This window comes from Phalacrocorax aristotelis, chromosome 2 (assembly GCF_949628215.1).
Source record: "Phalacrocorax aristotelis chromosome 2, bGulAri2.1, whole genome shotgun sequence".
NCBI classification, from domain to species: Eukaryota; Metazoa; Chordata; class Aves; order Suliformes; family Phalacrocoracidae; genus Phalacrocorax; species Phalacrocorax aristotelis.
In genome coordinates, this window is record NC_134277.1 from 165,076,782 (window position 1) to 165,093,668 (window position 16,887).

At 40.5% G+C, this 16,887-nt stretch overlaps 1 protein-coding gene across 8 annotated transcripts in view; it reads right to left on the reverse strand.

The window, feature by feature from the left end:
* Positions 1-3,786: 3,786 nt before the first annotated feature.
* The window catches only part of TSNARE1 (t-SNARE domain containing 1), a 510,738-nt gene continuing 497,637 nt past the window's right edge, over positions 3,787-16,887 (reverse strand). For 3 of the 8 annotated variants that reach the window (XM_075085931.1, XM_075085933.1, XM_075085932.1), the window contains one exon: positions 3,857-4,984. The gene's annotated coding sequence lies outside the window, so the exon portion shown is untranslated. Of the gene's footprint in view, positions 4,985-16,887 lie in introns of all 8 variants that reach the window. The other 5 variants (XM_075085927.1, XM_075085929.1, XM_075085928.1 and 2 more) reach the window with 3 other exon arrangements.

The following is a 16,887-nucleotide window of genomic DNA, read 5'->3' on the forward strand; positions in this document are numbered from 1 at the left end:
TTTTACTAAGCTGCTCCAGACCAGTTATAACCATACTTCTTTGTGGTCTAATTAGGTTCAACTCCATTCCACGGTGTGGAAGCCTATAATGAGTGAACACATGAGAAACATGGTTCAGACTCCATGTGAGGGATCATTAATATGCTCTGGGCTGCTGCTTTGGAAGAGGCTGCACCTAATTTTGTGGGTTAATGCACTTAAACTAAATGGATGAATTGCAGCCATTTTCAGAGTTTCAAGGCCTTTTAGACTGACAGAACTGTAGATTAATAAATTGTTAGAGAATGATCTGTTGACCTGCCACTTCGTTCTTCACTTGTATTCCATATGCTCTTAGAGGCATGAAATGCTAACGTGGAGAAATGTGCCAATCACTACCATTTCAATTTTGTTGCTCTCTCTGGCACTTGCCTAAGAAATGATCAGAATTTGTGAGCAGCAAAATACAATGCCTGATATGTGCAATAACTTCAGTTGGCTTTGGATCGAAATGCACCATGCACAGGAGATAACAGATGCCATGCTAGCACAAAACAGCTTAGATAACAGACTGAACTCCTTTCAGCTAGGAGTGGCTGTCTAAAAGTCAGGCATATAGTCTAAAGCTACTTTTTATGATATCCCTTTAGACAACTGAAAGCCTAAGTCATGCGACTAGGCAAGTTATCCAAGTATAGGACAAAAGGCTAAGTCAGCTGGGACTATTCACACTGGCAAAGAGACAGTTTAGGGGGTATGTAACAGAGGCTGCAAGATCATGATGAGATGGAAAGGATGTATTGATACAGATTGGTAACCACCTTTTTTGATGGAAGGTAGAGATATCAAAATAACGCAGTAGGAGACAAGTTCAAACACCCTCCCCACCCCCCACAAGAAAAGGGGGATTTATAGTTGGATTTTTTCTCAGTCGGTAGTAGACTTTTGAAACTTCTTTGCAAGCCATACCATCATCAGGAAAGCCCCTTGATGGAAAAATTAAGAATGAAGACTGGGAGATTGTTAGGGAAGAAGGATCAGAGGTACTTTTTCTGTCCTCTAGGTGCTTGTTTATGACCAGTGTTGGAGACAGAATATCAGGTGAGATGGACCGTTGAGATGAGTCAGTAGAACTGTTATGTCACACTGTGGCAATTAAGACATAGAATTCTCCTCAGGACTTCCTCCTGGTTAGCTCAAGCAGCCATTTTCCCAGCACAGTAGATTTATATATCCTGTTTCACATGTATTGTAAGAGGGGCCAAAAGGTCAAAAATTGTTGAACTGTAGATGGCACGTACAACACTATCAGTCTGGACACATATATGCTTTTGTAGACCTAACTTTGGGGAACAGTCTCCATTTGCAATGTCCTCAGATCTGAGATGTTTCGCTGGCTTCTGAATAGCTTGTCTAAGTGACAGCAAGTGACATGCCAAATAAGTTTGTTTTCTCATGTTCACACTTGTCCTTAAGGCACTAGAGACAAAAACTGCTTCCTGTTCCACTCCTGAGTAAGAGGACTTGACAACTTAATAACTGAATTGGGTACATAGCTCACGATGTTTCTGATGTGCCTCCTTTTAATTTATTTTGTCAGGATCTTTTTAACTTTTCTTCCACTGTTACCAGCATGCGTTAGCTCCTCATAATGCCCATGTAAAAAGGTTTTATTAGAATTTTTCCCTCTCATGTCCCTTACCATATAAATCCCCAGCCCCACCGGGACTTGCAGGATCTGTCCAAAATTTACTGTCTACTGTTGGAAAGCTTTGAGCTCCATGTCCTGCCTCTGATACTGTAAAGAAATAAAAACTATGCTAGTGTGCACACTCGGTATTTTCATCCAAAGCATCAGTAGCATAAACAGCTGTTTAATGGCATTGTTAGATATATTTGTCATGAGGAAGGAGAAGGCAAATATGTCCATGAAGTGAGTAAATCATTCGGAAACAGATCTGCTGTTGCAATTGCAACTGAAGTTGCAGTCAACATTACAGTCAACAGCTCAATGTCTGAATGGAGATCAGTAACAAGTGGTGTCCCTCAGGGGTCTATATTGGGGCTGGTACTGTTCAGTATCTTTATTAATGACATAGACATAGTGAGATTGAGTGTACCTCTGAGCAGCTTTGTGGATGGCACAAAGCTGAGTGATATAGCTTATACACTAGAGGGAAAGGCTGCAATCCAGAGAGACCTTGACAAGCTTGAGGTGTGGACCAATGTGAACTTCATGAAATTCAACAAGGCCAAGGGCAAGGTCCTCCCACCTGGGTTGGGGAAATCACCATATTCGGTACCAGATGGGTGATGAATAAATTGAGAGCAGCCCTTCAGAGAAGGACTTGGGGATACTGGGGGATGAAATATTGGATGTGAGCCTGCAATGTGCACTTGCAGCCCAGAAAGCCAACCGTATCCTCAACTACATTCAAAGAAACATGGCCAGCAAGTTGAGGGAGGTGAATCTTACCCTCTACTCTGGACGTGGGAGACCCCACCTGAGTTCAGCTCCGGAGCCCTTCAGTACAAGAAGGACTTGGACCTGTTAGAGTGGGTCCAGAGGAGGCCATAAAAATGATCTGAGGGATGGAGCACCTCTCCTGCCTGGACAGGCTGAGAGAGTTGGGGTTGTTCAGACTGGAGAAGAGAAGGCTCCAGGGACACCTTCTTGTGGCCTTTCAATATATAAAGGGAGCTTATAAGAAAGATGGAAAGAGACATTTACCAGGGCCTGTAGTGACAAGACAAGGGGTAACAGTTTTCAAGTAAAAGAGGGTAGATTTAGACTAGAAATAAGGAAGACTTTTTTTATGATGAGGGCAGTAAGACACTGGAATAGGTTGCCCAGAGAAGTTGTAGATGCCCCATTGTTGGAAGTGTTCAAGGTCAGGTTGGGTGGGGTTCTGAGCAACCTGATCTAGTGAAAGATATCCCTGCCCATGGCAGAGGGTTGGACTAGATGATCTTTAAAGGTGTCTTCCAACCCAAACCATTCTCTGATTCTATGATGCTATGATTCAGCATGAATGTGCTGTTGATAGCAACTTCATGGAATGGTGTTGTTTTTTTTTTTAAAAAAGCATTTGCCATTGTAACCAAGTCCATAACACACAACATGCTGGAGTATGTCTATATTGCCACATGGAGCTTTCATGCTCGCTCTAAGCCAGGCAGCCTTTGTAGTTTCAGCAGAGAAATACTTCACCTGGGTCAATCGGTGCCAAATCCATCTGCTGTGTAAGCTGGTTCACTGAAAGTTCCATCAGTCTGTCTCTGCACTGCATCATACTAATGAGGTAATCACAGCTTCTTATGAATGGGATTAGCAAATGGGCAAAAATTGTTTGTTCTGGATCCCTTGTTCAAATGCAGCTCCAGGCTCTCAAAATATTTGCTTGCAACCAGCTACAAGCTGGGTTTGTTTCAGCTCTTACTAACTAGATGAAAATAATTTTCATCACTATAGGATTTGCCAAGTCTGCTGATAGAGGCAGCGTGTAGTTTGCAGTTGATATAAGTAGGGAGCTCTAATTCAGAAGGCAAGTCTCTGTAGTGAGGTAAAGCAGTAGGTATCACAACTTACAATTTCATGCCATTACTAAGCTTGGTTGGAAAATCATTCTATTAATTAGCTTTTCTTAATAGCAACTAATGAATATTTAATATTACATATAATGATCCAGTTATGTAGATTTTGTAGGATAGATCTAGAGAAAAACCACCAGAAACTCTGACTTTTGTTTCTTCACCAAACTTAACTGCATTGATTTAAGAAGTTTTACAGTTTTGACCCTGAATGAGCTTAAGCACCTGCAAGATTTCTCTGAGCATTTTCTGTGCTCAACCTTTACTGACGAAAGGCTGTGTCAGCTTTTTGGAAAGGAAGCATGTAATTGAGATCAGTGCAGGTGAGAACCTAGTTTAATATTTGTTATTCTTTTCCAAACCTTCATGGTAACCAAAAATACATAACATATAGAGGTAGCTGAATTTTTTTTTTCTGGTGAGAAACAATCTCTTCAAAAGATGTAACTTTTCATGAAGAATAAAAAACAAATCATTTTGTGAAATTCTCTTCTATACCTTATATGACATTTTAATTAAAACCATTTTTGAAATGCTTTATTTACTGGAGGAAAACTGCATTTATAGTACATGACACATTTAAAGAAGAATTTAAATGGCATTTTTCAATCATGTTTTCAGCAGAAAATATTGTGGGTGAAAATGGAACAAAACCCATATACTGGTTGCATTGAAATCTATGAAATGAAAGCTAATGCAAAATTTGACATTGTTTATGAGAAGCCATGCCTGATCTTTTTAACAGTCTTTTCCTGTTAAAAATTGGTAGCAATATGCCTTAATGTTTATTTGTCCTGCTCTTTCACTAGTGTTTCTTATAAATAAATATGGTGTTCTATGCATACAATGGGATGAAATAAGCATCTAATTGATATGTTTGGAAATGGCACATATAATTCTGAAATTGCTTAGCTCAGATCTGGCAGAGCAATTTCTAAAGCAGCAGTGCACAGTATGAGAATCTGAGCTAGATTATTTTTAAAATGTACAAAAACAACAACAAAAAAGAACCAAACAAAACATGTTGACTTTCAGGGTTTTAAATGAGCAGAACTGGAGATCAAGACCATGTTAAAAACACAAACCATAGAGATGAATTAACAGCTATGTATCATACAGCACACTGTACACCAAATCAGGAGGCAAAGAAATAGCATTCCCCAGATACACAGGGGACATAATTAAAACCTGTAACATAAAGTAAAACTTGTCTGCAATGAAGGGGGAAAAAAAAAGGAAAAATTATTCACAATTATACTAACACAGTATAAAACTTAGCTTTCCATTCATACAATTAGTTTTTGTTGGCTATAGCAGTTTTAATATGACATGATCAGTAAAGCAGACATTGACGTAGGGCCTGAATGTGAAATGCCTTGAGAATCCATTCCACTTCACAGGGTGATCACAGGCTCTGCAAAAGCAAGAATAACTGATAAGTATTCACAGGATTGCCAGAGATTTGCTCATGTAAAGTTGTTATTGATGGAAAGGTGGCTACACAAGATGGTCCCAAAATGCACAGTCAACAACAAAGGAGACATGATTGTAGAAAAGTGTATTTTCACTGATTCCACCCTAAGGTAATTGTGGAAGTGGAAGGGCTGGGGAGGGTGAGAGTACAGGCAAAACAAATTTATAAAGAAAATATAGCATATAGCCTGCTGTAGCAAGGAAATCTAGATTTTGTGTTCCCTACAATGCCAGCAGTTCCCATACCTGGAGGATAGTGCATTTAGTTTTAAAAATACATTTTCCTGCAAAGTGGACTAAGTATAGAAGCCAGAGTGAGACACTGATGCACTTTGCAGGAGACTATATATGAAATATTGGTCTTCTTTCCACACGATGAAGCCAGTAGACATTTTTTCTTGATAGGAAGGACTCACCATACCATGTGTAGATCTCTACAATATAAAATGTTTACACTACTTAATGTAGACAGTCAATGGAAATGAAGAGGCAATTTTTGATGAAAGTGTATGTTTCTCTCCAACTTCTACAAGGGAAGCCTCTTAGGACAGACTTCAGCACTAAGATAGCACCTCCAAGATAGACAAAAGCACTATAGACGTCTGAGGTTAGTTAAAATTGTATTTTTGCATTCACTGCCCCATGAAGAAGGCCTGGGTTCTTGTAGTAAATATCACTATGAAAAATATAAGCAGGCTTTAGTAGTATTTGTGTTTATTCTACCTCTACTTCCTTAGTGAATATTGTTTGTATATATGCTATGTGAGAAAATCTGGTTAAACTTGGTATCAAGGAAAAGGAAAGGGATGGAAGAATAGTCTGTTCTTATTGTTATTGAACCCATAACTGAGAACAACTTTTTTTCTTTTACTGCAAATGAAAGCCCTAGAAACACTCTTTGTTTTAATTATGCTTTACTGTAAACCAACAAGATGTCAAAATAGACCAGAGGTCAGACACCCCCTTCTCCAAAAGCAACAAAATACAAAACCACTCACATATTATTTATGACAATTATTAAAATTGTTCATAAGAAGACATTATTTAGGTAATATTTTGAAATCAGATGTCCATTGCATGCTGTGTAACGTATACAAAGCATAGAAGGCAGTTCCTACCATGCAGTCACATAACCACAAAGAGCTAACAGAAACACTCTAATGGGAAAGGGTATTCTTCTGAAGATGACATTCATCTCACATAATTTAAGGTGTAACTACCTCCATCTGAGTATAATGGTTCCCAGGCTCCAGCTCCTGTTACAGTAATTACAGATCTAATCAATACAATTGACGGATTTTTAGGGTGGGGGTCATTTGAATAAAGGCATCACTTTCAGAATGACCTAAATTTCACTGGCTATTATTGACCAGCATTAAATACAAAGGAATCTTCAGGGTGTCTTTCTCAGGTGCAGAAATGTACGCTGTGGACACCTGAATTTAGCTGCGCAAATTCAGTAGTAAAAGTCCTTCTATTATCCCAGAAGAATTCACTAGAGTTACTCAGACAAGTGGAAAGGTTCTGGAAAGGGGATGGACACCACTAATTGTATAACCTTTCCATCAACTTTGGAACCATTCTTACCTTCCTGCTTACTTAATATTTTGCAGTATTTTTGCAAGGAGGAAAGGCTCTAAGTGGAGTGAAAAGTAAGCTACCTGAAAAAGAAGGAACATTTCTACAGGTGTCAACCAACAATATGTTCACTGCCTGTGCAAGTCACAGAATCACAGAATGGATGAGGTGGGAAGAGACCTCTGGAGATCATCTAGTCCAACCACCAGCTCAGAGCAGGGTCAGCTGAAACAGGGTTATCAGGGCTGTATCCAGTGGATTTTGAGTAGCTCCAAGGGTGGAGACTCCACAATTTCTCTGGGCAGCCTGTTTCCCTGTTTGGCTACTCTGACAGTAAAAAGAAGTGGGTTTTTATGTTTAAAGAAAACTTCATATGTTCCAGGTTGTACCAAGTCCCTCTTGTCCTGTCTGTGGACACCACTGAGAAGAGCCTGCTTCCATCTTCTTTATACCCCCCATCAGGTATCTATACAGATGAATAAGATCCTCCTAAGCCTTCCCTTCCCCAGGCTGCAGTCCTAGCTGTCTCAGCCTCTCCTCATATTTCAGGTGCTCCCATCCCTCAATGGTCTTTGTGGCCCCTGCTTAACTCGCTCCAGTATGTGCATGTCTCTCTTCTGTCCTGGGGAAACCAGCACTGGAGACAGCATGCCACCTGTTTCTCACCAGTGCTGAGCAGAGAGGAATAATCACCTCCCTTGACCTGTTTGTAACACTTTGCCTAAGCTGTGTGTTAGCATCACAGAGCTGCCAACTTGTTGCCTACATTTCTTAGTGCTGTCCTCAATGCGGTCTCATTCACACCGAGCAATCAATTATGGTGTGAACACAAAGGCAATCAATCAGTAAATAACAAATTCAAGTCAGTCACTGTCCTGGTTTTGGCCGGGACAGAGTTAATTTCTTCCTAGTAGCTGGTATGGTGCTGTGTTTTGGATTTAGCATGAGGATAATCTTGATGACACGCTGACGTTTTAGTTGTTGCTAAGCAGTGCTTGCACTGGTCAAGGACTTTTTCAGCTTCCCGTGCTCTGCCAGGTGAACAAGAAGCTGGGAGGGGGCACCGTTGGGACAGCTGACCCCAACTCGCCAAAGGGATATTCCATACCATATGATGTCATCTTCAGTATATAAACTGTGGGGGAGTTGGCCTGGGGAAGCAGCGATCGCTGCTCGAGGACTGGCGGCATCAGCTGGTGGGTGGTGAGCAGTTGCATGGCTTGTTTCTTTTCCTGGGTTTTGTTTCTCTCCCTCTCTCATTTTTCTTTTCATTACAAGTTATTATTATTATTATTATGTCCATTATTAAACTGTTCTTATCTCAACCCATGAGTTTTCTTGCTTTTGCTCTTCGGACTCTCTCCCCCATCCCACCTCAGGGAGAGGGTTAGTGAGGGGTTGCGTGGTGCAGGTTGCTGTCTGGGGTTAAACCATGACAATCACTAACAGATGCCTGCCTTAAATAAGCTAGCCATACTCCTTTATGACTAATGTGTGGATATGCATATGTATGCGTGCATATGCATGTATATAGGTATGTGTGTGAGAGCACTTATGTGTGAGCACACACATGCCTCTGTACAGGAGAGAGAGTCTAATCACACTCTGTGGGCCTTGGACAGGCTTTTTCTCCGAGGACTAGGATGAAGGGCACCATACATTTGGCGTGAAAGCAAACCCTACTACCAGCACAAGCCATTCCTCTTGGCAGGCTTTGCAGCTACTGGGGATTATGAATCTTGATTTTTCAGTCAGGGAAAATATTCAATGCTGCAAAAGCCATTTAAATTAGAAATAGATAATCTACAGGCTTGGCTCCTGAGTATAAGAAGAGAGATTCTCCAGACACTATGTAACTACAAATATCTTGGGCCAACAAACCAACAGACTTAATGTATGTTTCTGGTTTAGCTGAGGATAAAAATGAGTTATTTTTAGTTACTGAAAAAGAGTTTGAGTTCCATCATACTTTTAGGTTTTGATTAAAGAGGGATTTTACTATTTGCTGTAGTAATGGTTATGCTGAGTTTAGCAGTTCTAGTCATGGAATATAGTCTTGTGTTAGCTACCATACAAATAGAGAACCAAATTACAATCCCTGGAAAAAAAAGTAAAAAATATGTTGGGGTAGATCTTTGGGGTTTTATATCCGGGGAACTTTACCTGTAGAAACCTGGGTGACTTGAGGCTTTGTCCATCTGTATTTCAGTGAGTCATTTCTATTACTTTCATAGTCAGTGAAAGGAAAAAGGCATATTTATCTTGGGTTTTTTTAATGCATAAAGAGAGAGGGCAAGAAAGGAAGAGGTAAATTAAAAAGACCTTGCTGCTATCAGGCTGCTAAGATTGCTCTCCTGTGCAGGCTAAGAAACCTCTTTACTGTGAACTGCAAAAACAAGTCTCTGAAGAGCTGCTCCAGTTTTGTGGTAGCTCAAAGTTGCAATAGGGACTCAAGCTATGGATCCATCTTACAGCCTTCCTTGGCTTCAGAAAGCATCTTTTACCCCTTTGGGGTTTACAGTGTAGACTGTGCTCATTTATTTAGTCTAGCCCATTCTGCCTGTGAATTAAAGAGCTAGTCTCATAGGAAGATAAATTCTCCAGAATAAACCAATCTGATCCTATGTGCTGTTGTCTTAAATTAAGTGAGATCTCTGTCTTTAAGTAAATGTGATGTCACACATCACACTGTGCAAATAAGTTCCAATGATACAACTTCTGACTTTTGCACATTTATACAGATTTAAGGCTTTTTCATAGACATTAACATCAATGAACTTCTTTGTTGGAGAAGGCTCGTCCACATAAGTTGTAGTCCAGTATTAAAGTAGTTGACTGTTATACATGCAGAGATTTTTGGCCAGATGAATGATTCCTTGAAAGTGTGAAACAATGGCATTCATTACAAGCTGCCTGAGATGACTAAAGGAGGCCTATGAAATTATGAAGTGTAAGTCTGCATCAGTGAAAGAGAAGTGCTGATCCAAAGTGACACTCACTGACTTTATCTAGCTTTGCATCAGGACCATATGAAAGTTCTTACAGTTGCTCTGCAAAGCCATAGTCTGTAAACCCACACTGTTGAAGTAAGTCTGATGGATTGTCTAAAGGATGGAGAATATAGGACACAATGAACAGATGGATTTGGGTACTGAGTACTGAAAACATGGACATGGAAGCAGCATTTTAGAACTATGAATAGCCACCTTCTCAACATGTCAGACTCACGCAGGGATTGAGAACTTGGCACAGAAGGACCCTCAGTGCAGGTGTCCTGAGCTGCAGCCCACAGACAAGAAATGTGAGGTCCTCATTTCAATTTTCAATGTTACCATTTTTGTTTAAGTGAGGTTTTTTTTTTTTTGTTCTGGGGGTGGTTTTTTTTTTGTTTGTTTGGTTGGTTGGGGTTTTTTGTTTTTTTTTGTTTGGTTGGTTTTTTTTGGTTGGGTTTTTTGTTTGTTTTGTTTTTTTATCATTGTTCCAGTGCATGTTCTAGTCGACCTGTTTTCAAGGCACAAACGTCTTTTGATGTTTTTGGACTGAACCCTTCACATATGCAAATCTACACTGACTAAGACCATGTCTTGTCACAATATGTTGCATTTATCTGTTTTCCCCTGAAACTGTTTTATACTCTATACCAGCTTCTGATATAAATTGGAAAGTATCTTCAAAATATGACAGAGCTGAAGTCTTGCAACACCATCTCATTCATGATAAAGAACCTAAACTCATTCACAAGGCTGATAGTGGCGCTAGCATCTTGTAAGATGAGGATCTAAGTTTTCTGATTGTGAAAACCCTCTAAAGAATGTTGAAGGGAAAGCCTGGTTGTTTACACTTTTCTGCACCTGGTCACTTGTAGTTGCTAATATTCTTCTTTTCCTGATGAACCAGAGAACTGAGACAAGTGTGCAAAGCATGGCAGTTCTGAGAGGTACAGAAATCTCTCAGATTTTCCAGATGTGTTTGGTGGTTTGATCCTGGCTGGATGCCAGGTGCCCACCAAACCCATTCTATGACTCCCTTTGTCAGTGGGACAGGGAAGGGAAAATACAACAAAAGGCTCATGGGTCAAGATAAGGACAGGGAGAGATCACTCACCAATTACTGTCATGGGCAAACCAGGCTTGACTCGGGGAAATTAATTTAATTTATTGCCAGTCAATTCAGAGTAGGATAATGAGAAATAAGTGCAAATTTTAAAGCACCTTCCTCCCACCTCTCCATTCTTCCCAGGCTCAAATTCACTCCTGATTTCTCTACCTCCTCCCCACCAAGTGGCACAGGGGGATGGGGAATGGGGATTGTAATCAGTTCATCACACATTGTTTCTGTGGCTTCTTCCTCCTCAGGGGGTGGACTCCTCATACTCTTCCCCTGCTCCAGCGTAGCGTCCCTCCCATGGGAGACAGTCCTCCATGAACTTCTCCAACTTGAGTTCTTCCCATGGGCTGCAGTTCTTCTTGAACTGGTCCAGCATGGGTCAATTCCATGGGGTGCAGTCCCTCAGGAACAGACTGCACCAGCGTGGGTCCCCCACGGGGTCACAAGTCCTGCTAGCAATCCTGCTCCAGTGTGGGCTTTCCATGGGGTCACAGCCCCTTTGGCCATCCACCTGCTCCAGCGTGGGGCCCTCCACGGGCTGCAGGTAGATATCTGCTCCACCACTAACTTCCATAGGCCGCAGGGGCACAGCCTGCCTCACCATGGTCTTCACCACAGGCTGCAGGGGAATCTCTGCACTGGCACCTGGAGCACCTCCTCCCCCTCCTCCTTCACTGACCTTGGTGTCTACAGGGTTGTGTCTCTCATATATTCTCACTCCTCTTTTCTGGCTGCTGTTGTGCAACAGTTTTTTCCCCTTAAATATGTTATCACAGTGTCTGTACCACCATCACTGATTGGCTTGGCCTTGGACAGCAGTGGGTCCATCTTGGAGCTGGCTGGCACTGGCTCCATCAGACATAGGGGAAGCTTCTGGCATCTTCTCACAGAAGCCACCCTTGTAGCCCCCCCGCCCCCCCCCCCCCCCCCCAAACCTTGCCACACAAACCGAATACAACATGGTAGATATACTTTTGTTATGTGTTCAGGATTTAACAGATCACCAGCTTTGCGCATCAACATCAAATTTACCCCTACATCAGATAACCTTCCTCTGAAGTTGTGGCGCAGTTCATGATTTAACTCATTTGAATCTAATTTCTTCCACCTGTGATGGTGAGGAATGGTCTCTGAGGACCCATGTCTTCTCTTTCTGATCACCTTGATGATAATTTCGACCTTGGCCTGATATAGTTATTATATACATAAATTTCTAATGATGTATTTTCAGGATAGGGGAAAAAAAAAATGGAGAAGGAAAAGAAGACAAAAGTCACAATACTAAGAAAATCTCTGGTGTTTCCTGCCTCTTTGAAGCTGATGCTAATCAGACACGAGACTAATCTAAGAACTGCATTACTGACATCGTGAACCATCCAGACCTAAGCCTTTTTCTGGGACTTTGTTCAAAGGTACTATATGATGATGAGATTTTGCCCTCAGTAAAGCCTGTTTTTTTATCAGCTAAAGTTATTTCTTTTTAAATAGTCCTTCCCACTAATTTTCTAGAGAAGTAAATGATATCCGCTTTTAATTATAGAAATGTTAGACATTTCTCTAGTGCACAACTGCCCCCCACAAAAAAGGTGCCATTCTTATTCAGTCACACTGGCCATTTCTACTTAAACTGGAATTTTAACAACAGCTTCTTAAAATAGGACAGACATAAAACCGCAAGAGTCTCTCAGAAAAAATGGGATAGCAGGACAATGATATTCCCCATGCAATATTGCTTCATATTCACTTAGCCATTTATTTATCCTGTGCATTCTCTTAACTGCACCGATGGGGACCAACAACCACCTTTGATGCAACTTCACTGAAATTCCTTTTTCAGTTTAGAAATATGGCCCAGGAGAAATCCTGATCCTGTGGAATTTCAGAGGGCTTCTGGCCCTGACATCAATGGCTTCTAATCTGGCAGCTGCAAATCATTGGTAATACAGGCGTTTCAGAGGCAAGTGTTAATTCAAGTAGATGGGCATCTTTCAGGGACCACCACAAGCTTAAGACATAGGTATATCTTATGAATAGTACAGGTTGATCCTAAAGCAAAACTAAATCAAGAAATGAGATGATACTGTGAACAAAACAAAACCAAAAACACCCACCACCACCACCAAATCCCAAGCCCATACTACAAGCACTCTTTGATGGTCCAAGAAAAGATACTGCCTCTGTACGCCAGCTCCTTGGGTTTCACTACACTAAAAGACATCCCAACCATTTTCCATCTTCATGTTAGAAGATTGACATGTGCCTAGTAGAAATTTACCCCCATGCATTTCTAAGTCTGAGGTGGAAAGATTTGTCCTAGCATTGGTTTCCCTATTAATGTCATAGTACACAGCAAAGTTTTCAAGAAATGTGCAACTGAAGGTCACGTAGACCTATAAAAAAGTTCAGTAGCAGTGTAAGAATACGCACCTAGAAGCCAAAACTGCAGAGTATGACAAAATTATGGCAAGAAATGTAATAGGTGAATCACATTTCATAACTGAATAATGCTAGCTGAACTTTGGGGATCATGAGAAAATCTATTTCACAAAGGTGGAATATCCAGGGCCTGGGAGGTGACACATAATGAATGAGATGGGAAGTGGGGATGGGAAAGAAGTAATTTTGCCCAACTTCTAAAAACAATTGCTGCTATAGAAGTAGCAAGACTATGTGTATAAGGATTTTTAAATTACGTGATGTTGAATATGTGCAACATCAGATAATGACATCACAAGCTCAACTCTGATTAAGTGGCAAGTGAATAGCAAATCTCAGCAGCATTGTCTTACCACATTAAAACAAGGGGAAAATCTCCTATACGTGAATTAACCGACTTTATTTTTTCCCTCACGGCACACTGTGCATGGCAGAGTTGTGTATGATTGAAAAGTCATCGCATCGTCCTTTAACATGACAATGTTTAATCCAAGATACAGCTTCTCTTGAACCTCCAGTAATTTATTATTTGAGTCATACAGTTGACACAAGCCCTGAATGCATTTTCTGAGGTTGCATGAGGTGTAAAACTAGGGTTCTGACAAGTTCTTCCAGTAAGTTATGTCAGGAGTCCCCAGGACCTACCTGAAGCACAAACTTACAAGCTAATTAATGTAATTCACCAAAGACTCAATGACATTCTACTAGCTTTCATTCTGGCCAGTTGTTTTGGTCCACAGAGCTTCAACTTTAAAAATTTGAAAACAAGGCCTTGCTTCTCCTCAACATCGCAACTTACAGAAGATCCTTCCTCCAAAAAATCCATACTCATTTTCTCCTCATGTTATCTTTCTTGTAGAATAATTGTCATCCAGTTCTCACAAAGCATCCTTGTTTGGGATTTCCTTCATAACATTCCAATAACGAACTAAAGAAACTTATCTGGAACCATCTTCTTCAGAAGAATTAAATGTGGAAGAATAAGGCTCAAGGTGCAGAAGGGTTATGATTTCATTTTGTTGCCTTGGAAAAAAAGGTTAAAATTGCCAGCAATGTGTGATCTAAATCTAAGTGACATTAACTAGATGGCAATGAATGACCAAGAAAATAGCACTGGTCTTTCTCCATCCATGAGCTCACTTTGTACTTTAAGCTGCATTAGATTTGCTCAGCTTACAAGATGCAGTCTTTTTCTCACATCTATCTTTATTTTTAAAAAGCAATTTGGAGTGCTTTGGGAGTGGAGACATTGTTAGGTTAATAGTAAGAAATTCTGTTTCTCATGAGGAGAATGAAAAGAAGAACATAGCACAGAGATGCTAGATTTGTCAGCAGTTCAGGACAGGATGTTTCTTCCTGTTGCCCCTTGGAACAAAAAGGTGAATTATTTTGTTCACCCTTTTTCAAGGGTGGTTGTCAGGCAAAAGCTGCTAGCAGAGAGCAGCAGGGACAGTACTTCCACTGCACCTCTTTAATCAGACTTCTACAGTAATGGAGGAAATTTGAAGATGAGGCACCACCACTTACACGACCTATTTTCTTACCGCTTACCTCACCTTCAGAGTGCTCCAAGGCAATCTGAACATTCATCTTTTTTTTTTTTTTTGTTTTTTTAAAATATGCTTTTACCCCTGTGTCCTCAGGTGCAAGTTAACATTTGAGCCAGAGAGTACACATCTCCATTCCCCAAACTTCATGGACAAGTGACTAGACTCTCACTTGCCTTGGAACAAGCCAAATTCCATTTGTTCTGTGCAGTCACTTCTTATCTTTCCCTAGAAAGAAAGGGCTCCCAGACACATTTGGCAACTCCTGTTGTGTGGAGGGAGGAAGCAGAGGGAAAATCAACTTTATGAATATGTTGAATTATCCTGGGAAGCACTCAGGATAACACTGAAATGAGAGACATAAAGCACTGGCCAGATAAGACATCATGTGCTGGAGACTAATAGAAATTAGATTGCAGACTTGATGAATCATCAGTTTGCACCAATGTGGCAAATCTTACGTTCCTTTGAGAACATGCAGAATTACTGGCATTTGACTTTCAGCCTGGATTAACTATCAGGAAGAAAAATGCTGACTCAGATTAAAATATGTCTGGTCTCATGAAAAGACAATTTCAAGGAGATGGATGCCTAACAACTAGAGTATGTAGCCAAGGCTGCCTAGCGTGCAAATCACTCAGTACCCATTCGGCGTATCATTACTATTTCACCATCCCTGAGAATCTGCCAAGAGCCATGGGGAAATACCAGGTTTTCACCTTGCAGCAGCATTTAACTACAGAGCAAGCAAATCAGAGCTGTAAAAGGTGACAGAAACCCTTAAATTATCATTCATGTGTTAGTGTAAATAGAGCTGATAAACCCTAAAAAAAACACAGAAGACACACCACATGGTTAACATTAAACTCCAGCTATTTCAGCTGAGGGAGCAGGAACTGTATGCTCCGTGTTTTGCTTAAAGGGAACAGGTAGAAGTATGTTTTGTGCAGAACTAGGGAAAATGAGAGTTGAAAAGCTCACCTGTCAGGAAAGAAGAGCCCTGGGGGACTCTACATTGCATAGCAGTGTTGATGTCCTACACACTAACAGATATTTCAGTGCAGCAGCCCTGCATATTTACATACAATAAATTGCATTTAATCTACTTCTGATTTTTTAATTTTTTTTTTTTAAAGGACTATTTAGCTATGAAGGGAACAGAAATTATTTTAGTCAATGAGGACAGAGATGTAACGGATAAAACTCCTAGTACTAGAATTAGAACTGCAACTTGTAATTTTTGTTTAAGAACGGTACTGGAAATAAATTGCTGCACAGAGAAATAATTAAAAACAGAACTAATAAATTCCATAGATGTAAATATAATGCATTTTTTGCATCCATCTGAACTTAGTTGTTATTAACTCTGGGTGATGCTGTTTTTACACACATATGTTGGTATTATTCATACAGATGGTGCCAGGGCTGAAGCACTGAATGGAAGTATGCTTCACATGGTTGCTTCATTTACACTCCCACAAGAAGGATTAATGCAAAACCTAATCTCATCAGAAAGGAGGTGTTTTAGCAGACACCAGGGAGACTAAAGCAGTTAGTCCCAGCATCAGAGCAAAGGCTGGCGGCAGGGAAACACAGATATGTCAGGGAAATCACTCTGATATTTGTAGGTAACCTTGATATGTCTTTTTGCTACCTCCTCATTTGGTCCTTAGTTGGCTGTTTATAACTGAGGGTAAGAATAACTGAGCTGACTTTCCCTTTGATCTCTCCCACCATCCTTCCACTGTAGGTGAGTGAAATATTCTATTGCAGGTTTGTCCCTTTTTCTACTGTCCCAGACAAATAGATACGCAGTATGGATGAGATCCTTTTCATCTGAATACAAATGCTCCAGGTCAACAAAGGTGACCCTCATTTCCCTTTAGAGAGCGCAGAGATACAAGCAGCCTTGGAGGGTTGTCCAGCTCACCTGAAACTAATCTATTCAACAGCTCGGAAGAATCACCATTTAACATTTCTGTCCCTATACATTAGCCTGAAAGGGAGTATCAGGTGACTAGTTCAGGTTTTGTTGTCTAAACTTCAGTGAATTTAATCTCACCCTGCTTGCTTTATATTTTACTTCTGAAATAAATATTTTTGTGTTATCTTATTCTGTTCACAAGTTGTAATGGTTTGCCTTGTATATTTTCCCTATAAATAAATCTTCAGTGAC